Raw genomic sequence first — 23,666 nt, 5'->3', positions numbered from 1 at the left:
CCAGAGACCTTTCCAAGGGCTGGCATCTTCCTCGGGGCCCTCTCATGTGCATCTGGGGGATGTTTCCTATTAAGGATTCACACTCTGGTTGAGTTACATTCCTAATTGTGGAGACTTTAACGGCCCTAATAGGAAACACACCCGCAGCGGAGTCCCTGTGAGTCATTCTCCCATCGGAGCGGTCCTTGGGCCGGCTGCCACATGGCAGGGACACGCTCCACATGCCGCCTGTGTGCCCTGCGGGGGGCAGGACCAGGGACCCATGGGGACCCCCTGCTTCCAGCCTCTCGCCATGCCACCGCCACTCTAGCCATGTGACGGGTGCCACACAGGGTGCTGAGGGTCCCATGCCCTCTTGCCAGCTGGTTGTACCTGGGTGGAAGGGAGCCTTCAGGGAGAGCCTCTGCGTTGGTCAGCTGGTTCCTGTGGGAGCATTTCTGGAGGCAGGAGGGGCTGTAGATCAGGGCCTAGCACTCAGTGGCACCAGGGAAGGACCATGGGCATGTTCTCCAGACCTTTGGTTGGGGTTGTCTACTTGAGTGGACCAGCACATAGCTGCTCCCTGCCTGTCTGCTGGGAGAAGGATTTTGATAAATGGGGCCAGAGGGGGTCTGGCCAGCTCCAAAAAGGCCTGTTCTAGCCCATACCCAGAAACAGGGGTGCCTCAGTCCCACCACATGCAACAGCTTGAAAATCTGTTCTCTCACCCCAAAGGGCAGCCACCCTCTTGTTTAGCAAAGCAAAATGACCTTCAGGTGATTCCTGTTTGTGCCACCACTCAGGTGTCCCATTCATCATTGCGACAACCCACATGGCTCCAGGAAAAGGTCACCTGAGCTGTACCAGCCTTTCCCTTTCACATTTATGCTCATGCCAAATTAATTCTTCATCATAAAACTAAATGCCCCCATTGCAATTATTTGATGACTTTTGAATCAGCCTAGCTTAAGATGCTTCCCTTTCCTCCTTCCCATCAGTCTCTCCGCTACTGAGAGATACCAAAGAGAAAGCATCAGCCCATGCATTTTTAGGACAAATTCCTTAATTCCAGGGATGTTCTGGCTGAAGCTCAGCACATTTTTCTGTCTGCTAGACAGCAATACCTGGTGATGTCAGACGAGCCTCTAGGGCCCTCAGCTCTCATTACCAGCCTGTCTAATTAAGGTGAGATGCTGTTGCTGACTGCTTTTGGTGAGCAACCATGGGGATGCAACAAATACCAATCTCTATCACACAATGGAAAGCACCAGGGTCCCTGCTTTTAGGGTGTGGATCTTCAGAGCAGAGATAGGCAGCGCTGACTGGTGCTTACAGCCATGCTATGGACAGGGACGTGCCGGGTTCAGTATCAGGAGGCCCACAGGCAGGAGGAACACCTCCGACCCCCCCAAAGGAGTACAGTACCCCAGGGATCCTGGAGCCTTATCTCATCTAAGCAGACTCACTCCAGTTGCTATTAATTAGCATGGGGCTGGGTGATAATTAAGGCAAAATGAGACATCCCCTATCCCTCTCAGCCTGGATGGAAGTTTGGGTTGTGAAAAAGAGGTCCTTAAGGTCCCCATTATGATTGCTCTCAGCCCCGCACTCCCTGCTATCTGCTGGCACCTTTGCTGAGGTTCCTGAGGTGTAGCCTTTCCCAGGGTACTTTCTATCAGGTTGGGGATGTTTGGCTTGGGATTGCAGCATGGGGGAAGAGGGAACTCTTGTTTTTCTTATTCTACAGTGGGAATGTTTTTCCTCCTGTTATTCATCAAATTCTGCTGGAATTTAATACTCGCCAGCTCTAAATAGCCTATTGCACTAACAGTGATTGATGGTTTCCAACAAGTCCATAAATGCTGCCCCTCCTCATCCCTGCACTTTCTCTCCCTTCTCTCCCTATCACTCCATCTCTGCTCTCCTCCCTTGCTCTCTCCCCCTTCTCCTGGGCTAGAGAAAAGCTGATCATGCTGTTGTTATGTGGATTGATTTGTTTTCTGTTTCTGTTGTGTTTTGGGATAGGAAGACATCAGGGATTTTTGAAAGAGCAGTGAAATGCCATGGCCATTGAAGCCTGACTAGAAATTCCTCAGGTTATTATCTCTCAGATTAGGGAAATCTTGGTGAATTTCTGTACAGAAAGACTTCAGGAGAAGAAAATGGCAAAGCTCAGCAGCAGCTGCCCAGTTCTCCTGGTTCTACTGTCTGGAAAAGGTATCTCTGCTCACAGGAGGGGGTTGTGTTTCTGCACACTCAGAGTGTGCAAGCAGGCACAGGATTCACAGCCCGGGGGAGGTGACATGAACTTCACTTGAGGTCGTAGCAGGCACGGAGCCACCCTCAGACAAGACACCAAGAGTGCCCACGTGCCCACGGGTGTTTATTTACTGACAGTAATAGCTCAGCTGCTGCCTGGATGAGCAACTTCTACTTTCAAGGTACAAATCCCTGGGCGTTATGGCTTTGTGGGTTAGAGACAGCTAGTCCCAGGGAACACCAAAATCTGAGGCTGAACGAAGGTGAAACCTTTGGCCTCTCTGAACCCCGGAGCTAGGGGAACAAAAACCTTCAGCAAAATGCTCTCACAGGCAGGGCGCTGCAGGAGGCACAGAAGAAGCTGGTGGTGGTGAGTGTGCAAACGGGCACCTGCACGCACGGGATGGCTGTGGGGCAGCAGAGCTCCCCCCAGACACAGCTGCCCTCTCCTCGCAGAGCCTCAGCTCCCCCCGAAACCGCTGGCTGGGCTGGAACTGCTCTGGCATTGTTTACTCTGCAGTCCTGGGGACTCGGACTCCTGGCTGTTTATTGGACCTTCCCACAAGACACAATAAATTATCCCTGCCTTTCCAGCTTTCCTTCTGCTAGCCTTCCCCAGCAAAGCTTGCTTCTACCTGGTGGGGGCTGCCCTTCCCTTGGTAAGCCTGACCAGCTTCGCAGGAGCCCTGCTATCCTGTTCGAATTAGCTACCTGAGATAAAATCTGGGGAGCTCTTAGAGGGAAACAACTTAAAGAGATGTAAAATGGTAACTTGATTTACTCATTTGTTACTGAACGTTTGATTCCTCCCTGAACCACCACCCAGCCAGCTGGGTTATGTGTCAAAGAAAAAAAAAATCCAATATGGGCAGATCCCTTATCAGATTCACTGCATTAAAAGGATTTGGGGAATGCTAATGCAGACACAGGGAGTGGGAGATGGGGCTGGCTGGCTACGGGTGGCTGAGCACAACGCAGCACCTTGGCTACCCTGCCAAGAGAGTCCAGGGGAACTGTGGGGCCCCGGCTTCTGTTTTTTTCCCGGGGGACGTCATAGCAGGCTGCTCACAAAGCAAACACTGAATAAGGGTAGTCTCTGCCGCATGCCAAAGGTGGGCTCCCAGCTTATGCCCAGCCTCCATGAAGAGCATTTCTTGCCCAGGTTTCCTGGCTAAAGTCATAGAATCACAATTTAGGTTGGAAAAGACCTTTAAGATCATCAAGTCCAACCATCAACCCAGCACTGCCAAGTCCATCATTAAACCATGTCCCTAAGCACTGCAGCTATGCATTTTTTAAACACTTCCAGGGATGGTGAGTCCACCATCTCCCAGCTGCCTCCAAATCAGTGATCTTTTGGTGTGTGGGTTAGGGACAGTTGTCTAACCCTGCAGCACACCCCTTTTACAGCACAAATTCAGGTAAATTAATTCAGTGACTGATGGGCTTCCTGTGGTTTCCCATGCACGAGGACAGGAACACTGTCCTATAATAGATTCAGAAGACCCAGCCCAAAGAAGGTCTCGGCACCGTTCCCCAAACAGCCCTGATCCCATGCAGATGGAGCCACGGCAGAGCCCACACAGCCAGTACCAGGGATGGGGATTCAAGTTCCCCTCCAGTGATAATACCCCTGGGATTAGGACCTGATTTACACTAATGACTGGGAGAATTGTTTAGCAAATTAACAAATGCAATTTGTTTCCCAAACAAATGCAATGAGAAAAGGGCAAGGTTAGGACAGCAGGAAACACACTTCACTCATTCATTTTGACAACTGCAGTTTTGTTTCAGTTACTGATGTGCACCCTCCACAGTGTCCTCGTGAGCATGCTCTAGTCACCCTTGCCAAAACGATGAAGTCTTGGTAATAGGAGACCTTCAGTGTGATGGCTCTGCTATTAAACCTGTGCTGAGATGCGGAGAGAGCCATTTTTGTATGTCCAAATGATGAAGGGCAGATTAGTAAGGCCCTGCTGTATTATACTGTGAATATATTTAGCTACTCAATGTGATATAGATTAAGAGCAGCGGGAAGCCTGGCAGTTACACTTCAGAGGGCTGGAATGGAACATTTCCATTTAGCTGAGTTGACATTCGCTTTGCACGCACCTGTTTGATGGGCGCCTCAGCCCTGGCCCCAGCCCGGCCCCGGGCTGTGTCCCTTTTTCCCAGGGCTGTTTTACACCTTCTGCCCTTGGGCACGATCCTTCCAGTCCGAGCTTGCCATTTTGGCTGCTGCAAAGCAGCTTCTGCATGAGTCAGATTCAAGCTGTGATGGTTTGAAGGGTTTAAAGGGCTCTTTAGGGCAAAGAGCCCTCTTTTAGGGTTCTTTATTGTCCTTTTCTGTGCCATGCAATTCCATTCCCTCCAGCCAATCTCTGTTCCTGAGGTGGGACAGCCCTCATGCAGCCCTGCTGGAGCCAGCCCTGAGGCTGAATTCACATTTCAGGGCACTTTACCCTCTTGCTGCCCCCCCTGCTCAGCTCCCTTCCCCTCCTGCAATGCTCAGAGCCAAGGCTTCTTCCCCTGGGATAGCTCCCCTGCCCACCATGCGTGAGAGCATCAGACCCAGTTATCTCTGTGCATGAACACATGACCCATTTATAAATTATATGGAAATATGAGTGGCCCCATCCTCCCGCTCTGCACCCACAGGGTGGACATGCCTTGCTCCTGTAACTTCAGAGAGATGCTCATGGGTGCAGCCAGCAGCACCAGGTTAAATCAGATGTGTGTTTTTCCCATACTGATATCCTAGGAGAAAAATCAGTTTTCAGCACATTTGCAGCTGATGTTTTCCAAGTAGTCTTCTCTGCAAGGACCCTAGCACCAGGGAGCCCCGGAGTGTTCCCATCCTGCCCCAGCAGAGCCCTTCCCAGCACCGTGCCCTTTCAGGATAATCCCTTATTACTTAGGATGGAAATTCCTGAGAGCTGGAGAACTTGTCTGATTATTTGCAGGCACACGGCCATTCTAGGGACTATATGATTTTAATAACCATCCCAGCGCTGAGCATGCGGCTTTAACAGCCCTCGGCAGCCCATCTTTCCACAGGGGTAATAGGAAACTTTGGAGACATTGACAGAAAACAAGCTTGCACTCAGCAAAATGAAAAACAAAACAAAAAATCCCCCCTCCAAAACCTGTTTCAAGTCAACCAAAACATTTTGTTCAATTGTAAAACAAACAGTCCATTTGCTTATGCAAGCTTTCCTTTTTTAAAGCTTCTTAAGTGGGTTTGAATTAAACATCAGCAAATTTTGTCTGAAGACATCATTTCAGAGCAAACCCCAAAAATTCAGAAAGTTTCCCTGGAAAAACCATCACAACAGAATGTTTCAGCCTCACTGATTTTATCTGATTTTTTTTTTCTTTTGGGTACAATATCATTGCCGTTTCGTGCATCGTCTTGGTTGACCTGCAACTGCACTTTTTGGCAAACAAACTACTTGTCAGAAAAGTTTCACCCAGCATCGCACCCCGTGTCTTTATTCAATGGCTGCTACCAAGGACTGTGCCTGCTGACGAGCCGCCTTCACCTGGCGCCCTTTTAAGCCACTGATGCTGCATCTCGGTGAGCAATGCCATGTTGAGCATACAGAAAAGCCAGAATTTCTGGTTTCCATAAAGGAATATGGAGAATATTATCCAGTGAGATTTGAAACTTAGGTGGGAAAGTTGCCAGCGTGCAGCATTTTCAAAGAAACTCCTGTATCTCATATTGCTGAAAACTGGGAAGTCCTGTGGGCTTAGGGAAGGGTAGATAGGAGGGGTGCGGGTTCCCCATAATGGACATGGGGGTAGAGGCAGAGCAGGGGGAAACTTTCTGAAGGGTTTCTTTTATATTAGAATAAGTCATAATTAATGCTATCAAGTGGCGGAAAGGCAGCTTCGGGTAATGTGAGAAGAGCCTTATCTCTCCCCTCGTCCTGTGGCCCGTCTGTGGCTCTGCTCCCAGGGATAAGCAGGATACATGAAAAAAAGTGTTGGGAGTGGGGCAGTGTGGAGGGATAAGGGTGCTGCTTCTGCCCCCTCATCCCGCTGCTAGGGAGCCTGGTTCCAATCCCACTTCGCTCGGGGTACTGGGGTGAGCCACCCCTGAACAGGGTGGGAAATTAATCCCCATGGATCAATTTTCAGCCAGATTGGCTTCTGGGTTGGGTTGAAGATGGCAGCAAAGTGAGCAGGGATGTAAGAACATGCATCCCACAGGAGGCAGTGGTGCCAGGGTGCTGGCTGCGGTGGCCAGGGTGGGCACCCATAGGGTCCCAGCAGCAGCACAGCCCGGCTGGGTGGGTTTTGGCTGCCCCGGTGTGCGGTGCCACCAGCATCTGCAAAGGCTCTCAGACCTTTTTGTGGTTTTATTAGTGCCTCAGTCAGCCTTGAGAGGCTGGGCTGGTTACTGTGTCTCTAAGGCATGAGCTCATAGTGTTACTTAGGCAATTCGTTAAATAGAAGCTGATTAGATATTTCCCTGCCTGGGTCCCACAAACCATATGTTGTTGTTTATTTACACTTTCTGGCCAAGCTCTCTTTCTTTTTCTCTTCTCCAGCAGTCGGATCACAAGCCACACAATGCCACTTAAAGCAGTGGCTTTGATGCATGCTCCCTGACTTAGGGCTGCGGCACAGGCTGAACCCAAGTCACCTGGGCATAGTACATCACTGGTCATCGGGGGAAAAGCTGGGCAGGAGGGAATGGTACCATAAAACTCTGATTTGGAGGAAACTCTTTTTGCTGTACAGCTGGGAAACAAGATTAAAAATAAAGTACTTAAAACCAGTGGATCAAGAAATATTCATCAAAATGCTTGTGTGGTGAAAAGGCCTCTGTGATCTCAATTACCTTCTTCTGTAAAGATCCTTGCATAGCTGAAATTGTTTAGTTTCCGAACAGCAATGATAAAAAAAACACTTTAGGTTTTATTTTCCTACTTTGCCTTCCCTTGGGAAAAAAAGCTGGAGCGAGAGATTCCACGCATGCACACATGCATATGCGCATTCACACGCCCACAAAAACCATAACAAAATCTGAACAAACAAAAGCCTCAAAACTTGTCTGCTTTAATTTTTTTTTTCACTGAAAAAATGTGAACTTCCCAGAGAAAAGAAAATGCGACTTGCTTGTTTTGTCTTTGTGGCCTGCTCTATGTTTGGGGAACTTGTTTTCCAGTTTGCAGCAGTCCTTAGTCTTAAATTTCTCCTATTAAGGATAATACTAAAAGCTGCCTTAAGCCATTGCCCCTTGGAGGAAATATTAAGTGGGTTGGAAGTGCTAAATAAGTAGCAGCAGGTCTGTTCACCTTCAGTCCTGCAGGAAAACCCTGTCCTGGTTGCCAGCCGTTCTCTTCCCCCTGCACCTTTGGAGGCCGCCCTCATGCCGGGCGTTGTGACGGATGGGTCCCTCAGCCTGGCCCCGCGCTTTCATCCCCCCCCTGCTCATCTCTCCCCAGCGCAAAGCAAATTCACAAAAGCAAAAATGCTTAAAGACTGAACCAAAATAAATATAGGTATAACGCGTGATGAATAGTCCCTCCTCTGAAATTCATCTTCGTGAGAGATGTAAGCTCACAAGCAAGTCAGCAGTTGCAGGGAGCTCATCCAGCCTCTCCTCGGCAGTGGAGAGTAACGCCACAGCAAGCACATGCCACCATGTCACCTTGGGCCAGAGATGCTTCCTCTTGGAGCCGTTGGGCTGTGCGAGGACCCTTACTACAGCAGAAAAATGGGTCAGGCTGTGAAAATGCACATCTGAGCTCTCCAGAGAGCTTCCCATGCTCCTGCTGGTGCAGACCAAAGGGCTGGGGGAGTGACGTCTGTGGCTCCTCTCCCGCTGCAGCAGCCCTCTCCTACCTTTGCAGCCAAATGTCACCATATCCCCACAAACCCCTAAAGCTAAAGGGTCAGGGTGGCAATTGCAGGAAAAGCACTGGGACAATTTGTTCTCCAGGCAGAAGCCCAGCACCTGAGGCACCCTGCATGGCTCCTGCCTGGGCATCTCACACTAGTGCATCAAGGATGCAGCTTTTGGAGTTGGGGGCTGCATGTCATCCCTGAGATGTGCCCCTGGCTCAGCCTTTCCTGGAGCCCTCAGCTGTGTTTGTGTGCCTTGGCAGCACAGGCACACAGCAAGATGATTACCAAGCTCCTAATATGGGGTAAAACCTGATTGTTCCCTCTGGCCCCTCCAAGCAGAAGCCACTCAGCAGGGCTTGCTGCCGTGTCTCCAGCACCCACCACCTTGCATGGACCTGTGCACAAAGGTGCATGTCCTGGGCTGAGCTGTGGCAGCTTTCACAGCAGCTTGTCATTGTGCTAGCCTTGCTATACCATTGGTAAAAAAGAAATCGCATTGCCTTTAATCTCTGGTGTGGATCAGAGAAGAGCCACTCTGACCTGTCCTGGTTGTGCAGGCACCAGGAGCATGGCCCAGGGCAGCTGACAGTCTGTCTTTCCCATGCTGCTCCTTTCAGACATCCTTCTCTGCATCCACTGGCTCATCCCAGTTGCTTTCACTCTTATTCCTTCCGTGATATTCATAGGAAATGAGCTGGTAAGGTAAACCATAGTTTAAAAGTCCCATGTTGTCTCTGTTCCTGAGTCCCCAGCATCTCTTGCTGCTGTGTACCTCTCCTTTCAGAGCCCAGGGTCCCCTGAGGCCAGAACTGACTTTATTTTCCTGTCTCATGCGGCAACAGACTGTGGATGCAGGACGAATAATAAATGGCATGTAGATAAGCCAGCCGTCTGGGGGAGTCACTGCACAAGGCACCGAGAGAGGGAATGGCGCTGGTGGAGGGAGGATGAAGGAGTTAGTGATGTCCAAACTGGATTAAATTGACAAATTTCACTGGGGGCTGCAACCCAGGCAGCGCAGCCTGCAGCGGTGGTGGAGCATGCTTCCTTCCCTGGCACGGAGCCCTCACTGCCTGCCTCCCCCAGGGGCCAGGCCTGCCTGTGTTCAACCAGGACTCAGGTCACACGCCACAAAAACCCAAGCCGGTGAAGAAGAATTTGGCTGTTGAGCACGAGGGAGTGAGGACAAGTAAAGGGAGAGCAGAGAGCCCAAGGAATGTTGCATGAGGAGGGCTGGAGAGGAGGAAGAGGAGGAGAAAGAGAATGACCATCTGGATGGTTTGGCAGATGTTCTCGCCTGTGGGGATTGTCTGTGGACAACGTCTTGGCATGACTGCTCTTCCCTGTGCTAGGAAACCTCTACTCTGTGTGGGTGAGCAATTTGTCTCAAGGCTTTTTTGGTTCATGCCTGTTAGCCGGGTGCTGGGAAGACCAATCATGAAACCAGGAGGGAAAGGTCAGTTTTACAGTGGGGAATATACCATGGGGAAAGTCTGAAGAGCACAACTTAGGCATGTTGGGGTGGTGGAGGCAGAAAAGCAGGGGAGAAGTGTCATGCCATTGACTTCCAACTAGTTTAAAGGGTGTCAGCAAGCAGAAGGGAGGGGAATGATTTAGAAAGGTAGAAGAATGTGTAATTAGGAAGATGCGATTGAGGAAAGGAAAACAGGTGATAAATTTCAGGGAAATAATCCAACAGAGAGAGGCAGAGTAGTGAGAAACTCATCTATGGGAAGAGATGAGACCATCTTTCTATGCACTAAGAGATAATCTTAAGTTGCAAGAAGTGCAGCCCTTCGCCGTTATGGGGGCAATGGGGAGGGGGGACGGCGGGGCTCCGTTTTAGCAAAGCCAGTTGTGAAGCACCAGATTCCTCCCTATCAGGGATGAAGCCTAACTCTGGTTCTCCTTCTGCTTGCTGGGACCTAATCCAGTCCTTAGGAGAGTGTTAGTCATTTTTCATCTGTCTCAGTAACAAATAAATCTTGGAGCAGTTTTCCTTGTGCCGGCCGGGATCCGATATTGACCACGTGCTTTGGCAGCCAGTATCAGCTGTGCTGGGTCACAGGAGACAAGTTTTATTTTGTGTAGTTAGGTACTTTTTAAGCTTTGTGTGGGCATCTTTACAAGAATCCAGGCTGGCCTGCCTCCTGACAGCTGTACAGGGAAAACAGGGATGCACAGAAAAGCTCTGTATGGCCTCTGCAACTTCAGGTAAGGTTCAATAGCTGAGGAAACCTTAGAGGCTACGAGCCTGATGCTTCCCATGATTGCTCCTGTGTAAACAGGGGTAACTACCACACACACTGGACTTACTGTGCTGTCAAGCTGGGGCAAGTAACGTCAGAGTTAGGCAGAAATTAGAGACAGAAAACGCTGATTAGGTCACTTATTTCGTCCTCTTACCAATTAGACAGGAAATTATTTAACTGCTTTATTTATTTATTTGTGAATGTACCTCAGCAGGAAAAATTCCCCAGTGACAAGCACTGTATTTTTGCAGAGGAAAGGATGGAAGTCTAACTCCTCATTCACTAAACACAAAACTCAAAAAAGTGTCTTATAAAGGAAAATCTGGAAGATAAACATCTCTTTACAAGCCTTCAAGGGTGTGTGGGCTCCATGGCCATAGGAGGGAAGTGGAGTCTGCTAAGGCTCCTACATAACATTGCTCTTCTGGAAGACACCTATTGCATTTACCTCCCTCCTTCACTATAGATGTCTTCTGATTACAGAGGGGCTGCAGCGACCCTCGACCCCTCTTGGCCTTAGGGCTGCAGATGCAGAGACTGGTCTGGTCTGATGGGGCAGCTCCAGCCCCCCTGTCACCCCTCGCCTCAGCCGGCCCTCAGCCCCAACTCGCCCCTTTCTGGGAAATGCTTCTGCTGATGAGGAATTTGCAATACAGCCTCTCCAGTGGGATGGGAACGTTATCACATCAGACAGCACTTCAGCCGAGAAGATTTATGGAGTCCATAACAGAAGCTCTCTGGAGAGAGCCCAGGAACAGTTTGATATCTGCCCTGGGTCCTGCATCTGCTGGAGATGCGGGACCGACCACAGGGCTCGTACCCCATGGCGGCGTGCATGGCCACAGCCACGAGCAGCTGGGAAGAGCAGTGCCAGCAGCTCCCTTTCTGGCTTGTCGTCATCAACACTTTGCTCATCTCTTTGAAATGATGATGAAAACCGATTTCCAAACCTCAGTGTTTTGTTGTGTTTTTGTTTTTTTTTTTTTTCTTTAAATGGAATTCTTGCTTTCCAGCCAGGCCTGGATTGGAGCTTGTGAAGCAGAGGGATAGGCATGCTGCAGGAGGCTCTCCCATAGTGGAGGCGGTGGTGGAAAGGACTCTGACTGTGCTGTGGAAACCATAGCAGGGAAAGCCCATGGCCAGGGCTGCAGCACCCAGCGATGGAACAGGAGGGAGGGCAGCTCCTGAAGGCGAAGCAGGGTCAGGGCACGTGTGCCCGAGCCAGGTGGAGGAGCAGATTGCACCAGTGAGGGGTGTCCTCATCTGTGTGGTGGCCCTTCCCGGGCTGAACCCCTGCCCCGGGCTGGGCTGTGGAGGATGCTCTGTGTGGAGCGCTCCCTGGGGACTACACACCTGAATCCCTGCCTGGCTGCAGGCTCACATTCAGGCTGGTGTGTGCAGTGTCAGGTGTGCTTAAATACTCCCATCTGTCAGGCTGCTCAGGGACTGTGAAGCAGCTCCTGGCCAGAAAACCTCACAGCCATGTACAGCACAGCAGGTAGACCTGTCTCCGAGAGGGAGGAGAGAAGATGCTGGAGCTGTGTTTTCTCTCCTTGCTCTCCTCTTTGCCTGCTCCAGGACAGCGTGGTGTGGCTGGGGTCTGTCCCTCTGGGCAATGCCGGAGGCAGCTGAGCATCACTCCTGAAAAAAAGCCCTCTGCAAGGATCCCCTGGTTAAGGGACTCAGCTGCTTTCCCATTATCAGTCGACAGCAGAGGCAAGACAACCTAGTTACTGAGGAAAGATAGAGATTTCTTTTCCCTGCCATCCCTTCCACTCCCCCCACTCTTTTCCATGATCATTCTTATTATTCATTTCCCCTCTCTTCTCTTCTCCTTTCCATGCAGACAATTTCACTGGGCAAATCCAAATGAAAGGCTTGCAAAGAGGATGCTCATAAAATATTTATGGAGAACTGTGGTGAACACAAGTAGGATAATGAGGGTCTGTGGGATATGGGATGTGTCCAAACTAGCACAGTGAAGACCTCGTAAGAGACAGAAGCATGCAGTGGAAGCCATTAGTGAGTCCTGTAGGGTCTTTACTCATTTCCTCCGCACACAGTTGCCGCGCTGCCACACACTGCTTTTCTTTGGGTTTCCCTTGTTCACCTGGTACCGTGTTTTTTTCTCCATGGCAGCTGCCACCCATTGCTGCATCAGGACCTGTGCCATCTGGGTTGTGCTGATGGCCAGGCAGCCCCATGGCTGTGCTGCCCAGGAGCAGGACAGAGCCACCGTGCCACCTCCATGGGCTGCAGCATCCCCCACTGATGCTGCACTGGTGCAGCACACTGCCTGGCCTCCAGCCCTCCTCTCACAACTGCCTTTTCCCAGTGCCTCTGCCCCGTGAATGTCCTGCACACTCTGACACGGCCATGCAAACCAGCAAGATCAGGCGGAGGGACGGGCAGAAGTTTGCTTCACTGATGTTTGTTTATAAAATGCAAGAGCACAGGTCTGAGCACCTCCCTCCCTCCCTCCCATCACTTACAGGGCTTTTCTGCCAAGGCTCTACTCGTATGCCTAGGCTCTACACATATGCTCAGCTTTAAAGCACACAAAAGGCCAAGCACTGCTGATGCCAAGAAGGGGCTCTGAGGCTCTGTGCAAGCTCTGGTAATATGCAAGCCTATCCCATCCTGAGAGCAGAACCAATAAACATATAGTGGGTTACCTAACGCAGGGGAAGAAATGCCGTTAAATCTCTGTCTTATAACAGCTTAACTAACTTCTTCTCAAGTTACCCAGGCAGTGGGTGTCACACATCTCCCATGGCTGGGCTGCTGCTGACCTTTGGACAGTCCCTCTGGGGTCTGACCCATCTTCATCTGAAGCTTCTTTTCCTATGTGGTTGGCCGCGAGGACCTTGGGAGCACCTCTGCTCAGAGGTAAATCCCTGCCTTATGCACACCTGTTTCTCCCTCTGCACTCTTTCAGCTAGCCCCCCAAAAAGACCCTGAACTCCCGTTGCAGCTTTTATCCCACTGGGAGCCATACTGCTGGCAGATGTTTGCTGTGATACAGAGACACGACAGCTTTTATTAGTTGTCAGCTGGAACACAATATTTTAGGGTCTTCAGGTTAAAATGGAAAAGCAAAGCTTCGCACACATGTGTGTGCCGGCAGCACAAGCTGCTGCACAGTCCAGCACCTCTGTAATCCTTTTTGCACTCTCACCATCACACCTCAGTTCCTCATCCTGTCTGGGCTGCTTTCACTGGTCCCAGGTCCTGGGATGTGCACTGTGTCCCAGCAGTGACAACATCCATATGGTTGGAATGTTCTTAACACCCAGCTCAGACTGCCTGGGTCAGTGCACCTTTCTTTTCTGCCTCTGTTGCTGGACGTGCTTCAAAACCATCAGCTCCACCACACAGCAACACAAAGGAAAAGGTGCTGGAGTGTGTCCAGGGATGGGCACGGAGCTGGGGAAGGGGCTGGGGCACTGGCTGGTGGGCAGTGGCTGGGGGGGCTTAGTCTGGAGAAATGGGGCTCGGAGGGGACCCCATGGCTCTGCAGCTGCCTGAGGGGGCTGGAGCCAGGGGGTCGGTCTCTTCCAGGCAACCAGCGACCGGACAAGAGGGAACGGCCCCAGGCTGTGCCAGGGGAGGGTTAGGTGGGATCTCAGGAAAAATTTCTTCACTGAAAGGGTGGCCAGGCAGTGGGACAGGTTGCCGAGGGATGTGGCGGAATCACCATCCCTGGAAGTAAATGCACAGGTGTGGTGCTTAGGGACACAGTTTAGTGGTCAACTTGGCAGTCCTGGGTTAACAGTTAGGCTTGATGATTTTAAAGGTCTTTTCCAACCTAAATGATTCTATGAAAAGGCAAGCAAGGTCACACATACTTTTCTTATGAAGACTAAAGTGAGTTTCCTACCTCTTTCTGGGCTGGGAAACCACCACAGCTTTTCAGGCTACTGCATATCAATGTTACCACATCCTAGACAATTATAAGAGAAAACCTACATGTCTGCGGCACAGTGCTTCACTCACACTACTGATGGAAGTAGCCTTATCTAACCCCAGCATCCGAGAGGGTTCCTCACCTTCCCAGAGCTGCTTGGAGGAGCTGGACAGGTTGCGTTGTGCTGTCTGCTGTACAGGAGCGGCCCAGCATGGTTCACGCCTGGCTTGGTGCAGGAGCTGGGAAGCTCCCATGAGATGGGTTTGCCAATTAGCCAGCTAAGTAATTTGTCTCTGTCACAACATGGACCTCTGGGATGACGAGGCACAAAGTAATGGGACGGAAGCAGAGGAGCTGCTTCCTCGAGACTCCTCCATGAGCAGTGTTTCATCTTGTGCACCAGCATGGGACGCTTGGCAAGCACATGCTTTGCTGGTGCACGTGCTGGTGCCTGCCTGGCTGATGGATCTCCACCTTGCTCTGTCCCCCTCCCTTTGCATCACCCTGCAAGTCTCAAAGTTCAAGTCTCTCAAAATGGGGAAGAGTGCTCCAGACATGAAAGGTATTTTTGGGCATCACAGGAAGAAGTGATTAATCTCAATTACATGGTTGAACACTGAATAATCTGAAGCAGCAGATTGGGTTACGCTTCCTCCTTGCTGTGGCTATTGGAGGGGGTTTTCCAGCCTGAGGAGACATTTGAAAGATGTTTTGACTACTGAAGTGCCAAACTTAACCCCAGTGTAATTGGACTTGTGGTGAAACATGTATGTTGTTTTTTGCTTCCTGAGCCCTCAGGACAGCCTGACGTTTATGCAGCTGCCATCTCTTTACCATTTGCTGTGCATGACAGATCTCCCCCTGCTCCAACTTCTTCCCAAGGTCATTGTTAAAAAAAATTAAAAAAAAAAAAAAAAGAAGAAAAAAACCCCAGGAAATTGGTGCTTGCAAAACCCAGAAGCAGCATGGCAGCACGGCCACTGCAAGGTGGCAAGGATGCACCCCTTGCCCAGCTGCTGGACCCCACTGCTGGCCCCTGGCCTGCCTCCCCCCAGCCTGGAGCCCCCCCCATCACTGGGCTCGCAGGACCCCCACAGCTGGCCAGGCAGCTGAGCATCCCCAGTCCTGGGGTTTCACAAGGGTTCAAGTGCATCAGAACCTCTCCTCCTCTAAGCACTGCTGTGATGTCAGGGTGGATCAGACCCAGCGTGAGCTGTAACATAAGCAGGATTTGAGCATTGGTCCCCAGAGGAAAGCAGTGGCTGTGGAGCGCAGTGATGAGTGTGGTGTACGAACCCAGACAGACAGATTGATAGATTTCATCCAACAAGCCTCTCAGATCCTCCTCATTATTTAACAGCGTCTTTTCCCCAGACTACAGAGCTGTTACTGATATTCTGTGGGGACTAATAATAACCTAATCTCAATTTTTGATGGACTAAACATACACAGCATCTTCTGAGATTCACTCCAGAGATCCTTCACCCCACCCTCTGCTGTGATGCCACAGCACCTTTTGGGGTGCAACATGGAACACAGTTTTCAGTGACAGTATTAGACATTTTTGGATAGGAAGTTAAAAATAAATATATTCCCAGCAGAAGCTGCAGAGAGATTGAGTGAGGCCAGGGTGTAATTACCTGAGCTGGAATGGAGCCAGGATCTAACTTGTATTGCAAATTCTTTGCATTACTTTAGATACCTGCTAACGAAGTGATTATAAAAACCATATTTATAGAAGATTAGGAGGTATGTAATAGATACATATACATAATTAGCCATAATAGATCTGCATTGATTACATTGCTGCTGTTAATCCTCCTCTAAATATGTGCACATTAATTAGTCAGCATTTAACATATATACAATTATTTTAGGAACAGAAACAGTTTGGCGGATGCAGCAGACAACAGGGTATTTATTCATATTTTAGTATCTATTTTTCCCTTTGCGGCAGCACCTACATCAGGTCAGGCCTTGTACAAAGAGCAAAAAGCATGAATGTCCAAAGTCCTATAGCATCCCACCTCCCACATGGAGATAAGCACCTACAAGTGTGTATGAAGAATCTTGCCAAAATATTATTTTTTATGCATAAAAAATTTTCCCGTTACCATGTAACAAAGCGACACGCCAGACACTGAGTGTGACACTGCTCCTTTTCCCTTAATAGCTGCGGGGGTGTTCAGCTCCAGCACCCACAGCACCAGCACCGCGCGTGCCATGCTGTGCTGGCTTACAGCAGGCTGAGCTCCCCGGTCCCGGTCCCAGTGCCGCTGCCGGGGACCGACAGCAGTGGGTGGCTGGAGGGTGGGTGGGAATGACTTGCCGGGCATAAAAACTCGGTGGGCTTTTGAGGGGAGCCTGCAGAACACCTGCTGACTGATGCTCTAGCTGGGTCTTGCTTTCAGGAGCCTTGAAATTTGCTCATCAGTTCCCCAGCTGGAAAACATGGGGCAGCAAGCCTGCAAATGCCGGCTCTTGAAATACTTTCCCTGGCATGATTGTCTGGCTCCCACCGGGACTTGAAGGCAACATCTGCGATCGTGATGCTGAAGCAAGAGCCCCCAAGAGCCACGGGCACCAGGGTCTGCTTTGCATGAGCTGTTTATGTATGAGACACCCTACAGCCTCCCAAATCGAAGTCCACCCAGCCACCAGGCAATAGATAACACCTCCTCTGTCTTCATCCCTTTCTGCTCTTCATCTTCCTTTAATTCCTTTGCTCTCTCCAAACAGAAAGAACAGCAAAGATGCTCCAGCCTAGCGCTGGGTGGGCTTGCACCCCTGGCCATGGGCCGGGGTCCTTCTCCTGTGACAGGGAAGTGGAGCTGCTGGCCCCATCCCACCCAGCCTCCAGCACGCTCCTGGTGCTGGGGCAATGCACTGCCTCAGAAATCATTGTCATTAGCAACCCCAGTGATGCCTGATTGCTAAAGCAGCATGCTTCCTGAAGTTGCTCGCTTGGTGCACAGAACACATGAATCATAACACAGATCCTGTTTCATACAATGTAAAAACTCCTCTACAAATCCAGCAATTAGCCTCCAGTTGGCTTTCTCCATTAATGGGAAATGGGGTCTCTCTGGAATACTCTGACGAGACCCTGTTTTCTTCATCAGTTCAAAACCTTTCCCTCTTATTTATTTTTCAACCTTCCCCTGAACGTATTTCCCACCACAAAAACATTTTTCAGATCTTTACAGTTATTTATTCCATCTTTTTCTGTCACATCTTTGCAGAAATAAAGATCCCTGTTGTGAGTGGGAGGGAGATGGGTGGCCAGGCAGGGGCTGGCAGTGGCTCCAGCCTCTCCTCCTATAGCCTATCTGCTGGGGTGGGTGGTGGGGTCCCACTGGGCCATGTGGGGTCAGCGGTCCCCGGGGACCCCGAGGCACCCGCAGAGCTCAGACCAATTAGGAACTTCTGGCTTGGGGTAAAAAAAGGGAAAAGAAAGAGCTGAGATGGCTGGGCTTATCTTTTTTCTTCTCCCCTCATTCTCATCTTCCTTTTAATGGCAAGCCCCTGGGGTCTCGTCGGCATCCTTCAAAATGGAAATCCTTCCCTGCCCTGTATGGCAACACCTGAATGTCACAGAGTGGATGAAAGGGAGCAAAAGGTGACACCGTCGCTGACAGTGCTGGGCATCACAGGGGGTACTGAGCTAATGGGAGGATGGAGACATCAAGGAGGGATGTGTGCAGGGGTAGCCTAATGGGTTTTCCCTCCTCCTTGCTGGGGAGCGGCTGGAAAGAACAGAAGTGAAGGAGAGATGCCAGAACTGTGACATTTTGAAGGACTCGTAGGCTGCGTCACCCATGCAGGCACAAGGCTTTGCAAACTCGGGAGAGAGCATGCCGGCTAGAGCCAGGGCTGCTGCTTGGCACCGAACTGAAAGGATGCATTAACATTTTCCGTGGCCTTTAAATCTTTGCTTAAAATAAGCCTGTGCTTGCCTGCCTTTGTCAGCTGTGAACCCTGCCAGAGACCCATCTCCTCAAGCACCCCTCGAGGGTGGGAGCCTCCTCCTGCCACAACGGTTAAGCACACTGCTCAAAAGTAAATTTGGGACCATCCTGGACAAGGGATGATCCACATGCTTTAGAAAAGCCCCCTGAATTCACATGCTGGGATGCTGCCATGCCATGGGGCTCTGCAGGCACATCCAGTTATGGTAAAAGACGATGTGCCTGTTTTTAGGCTGGGCTAAACCCCAGGGGAAATAGCTTTACTTCATACCCACTGAACAATGCTATGGAAAATGGAAACAGCTTTTTAAAGAAATCTTCTTGTGTTTTCCCTCTTTGTTCTGCTGCTCAGCAGGGGGCTCTGGGGAGAGAGAGGGGGGTGCATTTCAGCCTTGATGGTCAGTTTGGCATCGTGTTTGCAATCAGGTTCACTTCTTCGGGCTGATTGTAGATTATGGCAGTTGGCTGGTGCCACAGCACCGCTCTAAATGCTGCTCAGACAGAAAGGAAAAATCTTTCAGTAAAGGAATTACTTGCAAGCAGTAAGAGACAACCGGGCCCGCCGATACCTTTTGTGTGTATGAAATTCTCCCCTGGAAACGTTATTAGAATATCACAGTTTAAAGGGCTTGGGAAATCAAACTATTTGTGGGTAATTCTGGAAGCAGACATGCTTTTGTCAGAAGCTCAACTCCTGCACAGTTTAAAATCTGTTGGTCACACATTCCTGCCCCTGGACGGAGGTCTGAATGCCAGCAGGGGCTGTAGGATCCTGGCGTATCCAAGCCCTGCACGTGAGCGAGGGTGGCTTGAGGCAGCAGAGGGGATGGAGGGCTGCCAGGCTTTGGGCTTGCTCCCAGCACTGGACTCCTCCAGGTAACACTGGGGTGGGATTTCTCTGTATTACTTTCCCCGGGGAGCTCTGCGCTCTTCCCAGCTCCAGCACTGCCTTTTGTTTCTACAGCTGAATGCCAGAAATGCTGCTTCAGGTGTTCTGACTCCTGTATCCTAACCCTGCTGTTCCTCGGGTAGCTGTCAATGCCCGGCCTGAAGGGCTGGTACACAGCCAAGCAGAACTTCTGCATGGAACTCACCTGCCTTGCTTCAAGTCATGCTGCAGGCATGGCATAGCAAAGCATGGCATGGCATGGCATGGCATGGCAAAGCACAGCGTGGCACAGCCCTCCTGCTGGGCATTTGCCTGTGTGCCCAGAGGAATTCACCAAAATTAGAGATTCTGTCACCTCCTAAGGGGTTTAAGTGTATGCAGCAATTACCTCCCATACCATCCATTTCCACATTCCGCTTAAAATACCCAGAGGCACTGATTTGCAGTGAGGGCTAATGAGTGGATTATTGCAGCATTTTAAAACTCAGCTGTTTTGTAAATTGAGATTATCCTGTGGAAGCAAGAAGAATTTTTCAAAAAGGAAAAGCCCTTCACCCCCTCCTCCATCTCTTTGCAGTCTCCCTAATAGCTAGCACAGCCATGTTTAAGGTCTCATTTTTCAAATTCTCATATCTCAAAGACATCGCTCTCAATTAACATCAAGCCTCTGCTTCCTGCTCCAGTTCTGCACCACAGAGGAGCTACCTTGTGACATCCCAAGCCACACCAGAGCACACAGCTGGGCTGTCAGTGCTGTCCTTACTGAAACTGTGAAGCAGGGGGAGCGCCAGGGGTCAGAGGGGAGTACCGGGCACAGATTTCTCCCTAGTGCAGGTACCATGGCTCCATGACCCAGGCTGTCTCTGTTTCTGTACCCTTCCTCTCCGCGGTGGTCCTGATTCAGCAAAATTCTGGAAAGGGGAACATGGATGGAACACCAGGTGGATGCCTCCCTGTCCATACACTTTTCCCTGTTCCAATCTCCCACAGAAAGCATGGCAAATCCAGGCGTTTCTGAATGGCTAGAAATCCTTGTGTGCAGCCCTGTTTTCCTTTCACCTGCTCCCTGGACCTGGTCAGGCTGAGCAATTTTGCTGAAGCGTGGCAGCACGGGAAGCTGAAGGACATGGAGATACCGGGCTGGCCTCGTGCACACCCCAGACCTCACTCTGCCACTGTAGGGATGGGAAAAGCAGCCCTCAGCAGTGCCTGCTTTTCCTCCTGCACACCCTGGTCTGGCTCCAGGGCTTGCAAAGAGTTGGAGAATGTTGCAGCCCAGACCCCATCATAAGCCCTTCACCCTCCACCCAGCATGTGGGCTGGGATTTCACCCCTGGCCCTCTCTGGTCAAAAAGCCTTTCAGAGAGAAGTGCAAAAGCCCACACTGTATATATGGATTGGTCCTGGCTTAGTTTTTCCAGTCTTCTTTTGCTGGAAATGGGAGTGGAAAAGTTCAAGCATCTTCCCCCAAAGGGAGACACTGTCTTCTACATTCTCATTTTTCTTTCTGGTGTTGCATTTAATGCCCAGGTATTTCTAGCTATCATAATCCCCCGAAGCCATCCAGCCTGCCCTTTTCTTTCTAGACAGCTCTCAGAAGTAGGTCGTGTGTGGCTTTACTGCTGCACACCCCCTCCCCAGACACAGGCCTGGGAAGGACCAGCCTCCATAGCCACCAGTTCCCAAGACCAGCAGAGTCCTTGCAGATCCCTACGCCCCATCCAGAAGCATCTTTTGTGGCAGGGGTTAGCTATGAGATTGCCCTAAAATTTTCATTGGCCAATTGAAACCAAATAATTTATTGCACAAACTTTGAGCTTTCCTAAAAGCAACCAGTGTTGCAGGGGAGGTTACAGAGACTTGATTGCTGCTGGCAGTGTCTCCCTCCCTCTCCATCTGCTCGCACTGCAGGAGCATCCATCCCTGGGGCCAGGCACCCCCAGCCACTGCTCCCGTCAGCCTCTGGCCTTGGCAGCAGCTCATCCTAGCCTTCCTCCAGTGGGAAAGGGCTTCCTAAGCACTGCCTCAGGGAGTGCTGCCTCTTCTCATCCTGGTGTCTGTCTAGGTAAACAAACAGACTTGATAAATTTTGGGGGGTTTATAAAGAAAAAAAAATAAACCCAAGGACAGTTTAGTTTTTATGGATACTACCTTTTCTCTTTAAGCAAAATAAAGTTCTGAAAAGTAATTTTTAAAATTCCTTTCTCTCTAGAATGTAACTTGTGACACAGAAGAACACCTCCATCCCTAACAAACATGTTTGAGGGTTTTTCCAGCCCACTCTGTTTTCCAGACCAAGAGTGAAGGAGGCATGAGCAGAGGAGCTGAAGAGCTGGCAAGTAAAGAGCAGAAGAGGGACCTGACTGTTGAAAAAGTGGAGTAAACACAGCTCAGCCTTGAAGGACCTTAAAATTTCGGACAAGCAGGTTGCTGTTACACAGGAAAAGTATTAAAAGGCAAGACAGGTTCGAATAGCTGACACTTCTTGGCCAATTACTATTAAACTGTGCATTGGCACCAGTGATGGGTGAGCTGATGGAAACTTGCTGGTCTGGTCGGTACCTCCTGGCTGTGTCAAGTAACCGGAGCCCTGTCACTCTTCCCGTGGCAAACCTCCTCAACAAGCTCCAGTGAAAAGAGCCCATTATTTTCCTCCTTAAATTCTTGTGACTGTAATTTTCTTTCCCTCCTGTCCAAAGTGGTTCCCGTGCGGTGTTAACGTGATGGACGGCAGCTGTATTTCACCCAGCTTGCCTTGTTTGCAAGGGCCCAGGGTTTGTCAGGTCTGTCACACTCTTTGAAATACAATCCTTGGGAACCAAACTAGGAAAGCTTACGGTTGTTTCCCATTCCTTTTCTCACCCAAATATGTACAATCTCATCAACATTACTCTGCAGCTGGTTGAGAAATTTCCAAGAGCGCCTTGTTTTGTTTTGGTTTTTGTCAGAAAATGTTGAGCTGTCAAAACCGAGGATTTGTGTCGAAATGTAATCGTTTTGACGAAACTGTCATCAGGGTAAGTCTCTCAGCTCTGGGACGGAAAGCCTGATCAAAACCAGACAGACTGAGGGAGACAACTCGACCCTGAGACAGCTCGCAGCACAGCACGGAGATGCAGGCATGGGGCAGCTGATGATGCTGCAGCCCAGGGACCGGGGCCATGCTCCGGCGGAGGGCAGGGTGCTGCTCCCCTCCTGCCCCTCTGCCTCCCCTTTGCATAAATATTGTGGGGAATAGCCTGAAACTGGAGCGCGCTGCAAAGCTCCCCCCCCCACCCCCCCCCGCCCCGAGTGTCACAGCAGATGTGCCGAGAGCAATTCAAGTTGTCTCTTGCTCTACTCTTTCCAGGCAGTCTTGGCTGTCTCTAGCCAGAAAGACTTAAAACGTTACTTGGGAAGGAAAACTGCCCTCCCCTCCAGCAGGTTTTCTAAGGCAGGGCCTGGGCGACGTTTGCTCCTCTCCTTCTCCACCTGGCTCCATCCGCAGCCCTTGGGCACAGCAGGGCATCAGGGGTGATGGGCTGAGGACCAGCCTCGGGGTGCTGCCAGCAGCAGGTGCTTCGCTGAGCTTTGCCATGGTGCACTGGTCTGTCGCTCTTTCAGGAAATGACTTGCAAAGTATTTGATAAACAATAACATTTGCTCTTCAAACTAGCACCTGTGTAAACAGAAATTATGTGAGTGCATCCTCTGTTATCCATTGGCAAGGCATCCAGAGCCTGGAAGGACAGAGCCGAGTGCCAAGCACCACCCACCTGTTGCCCGGGTTCAGGAGGGAAGTTGTCCCATTGGCCCGGCTCCCTCGGCACAGGAGTACCAGGTGTGCTTAACAAGGGTGCTGCACAGGTTTGCATTTCAGGATCACTCTGCTCCAGTCCCAGGAAGCTCTGGAGGCTTCGCGCAGCAAACTGGGCCAGACAGCATCTCTGTCCCTCCACCACTTCTATCCCTCTGGAAAGGAAAGGGAAGAGGCCCATTAAGCTGCTCTACAATTTGGAAGGTGGAGCAGGAAATGAGCAAAGAGAACAACCTGTCTGTGCCTCCAGATCTCTGGTTCCCTTGTGCCAGACCCAGACGCATAAGCAGCCCACGGCAGCTGCTGGGTCCCATGAAGCTGAGAGGACGCACAGTGTGAGGAACACGTTTTGTCTAATGCCCAGGAACAGCCAGTGCATAGCAGCTTTGTGCTCACAAACACTCCCCAAAGAAATATAAATGGAAGCAAATTCCAACTTAAACCAAAATATGTTAATTTTGCCTCTGAAACTGCTGCTGAACTGGTGAGTGTGGGGGCTCCCAGGGTGCTACGCTTAGCTGCCTGCATGGATGGAGACTGCACTGCCCACCCCTCCGCCTGCCACAGCCCCATTCCGGGCACGATGCTGGGCAGCAGAGCTCCATCCAGCCATGGAGGCTCCAGGCACCTCTTGGCACACGGGATCTCTGCTCTCCCCTGCTGCCTCAGCGCCAGCCTTTTACCTCTCCTTCTGCAGCCCTGGCCAAGGTGATACCAGCAGTTGCTCTCCAATGGTGGGGATAACCATGAGCCAGAG

This window comes from Falco peregrinus, chromosome 13 (assembly GCF_023634155.1).
Source record: "Falco peregrinus isolate bFalPer1 chromosome 13, bFalPer1.pri, whole genome shotgun sequence".
In the NCBI taxonomy this organism is placed as follows: domain Eukaryota; kingdom Metazoa; phylum Chordata; class Aves; order Falconiformes; family Falconidae; genus Falco; species Falco peregrinus.
The sequence above is the reverse complement of the archived record's forward strand: the minus strand, read 5'-3'. Positions refer to the sequence as shown.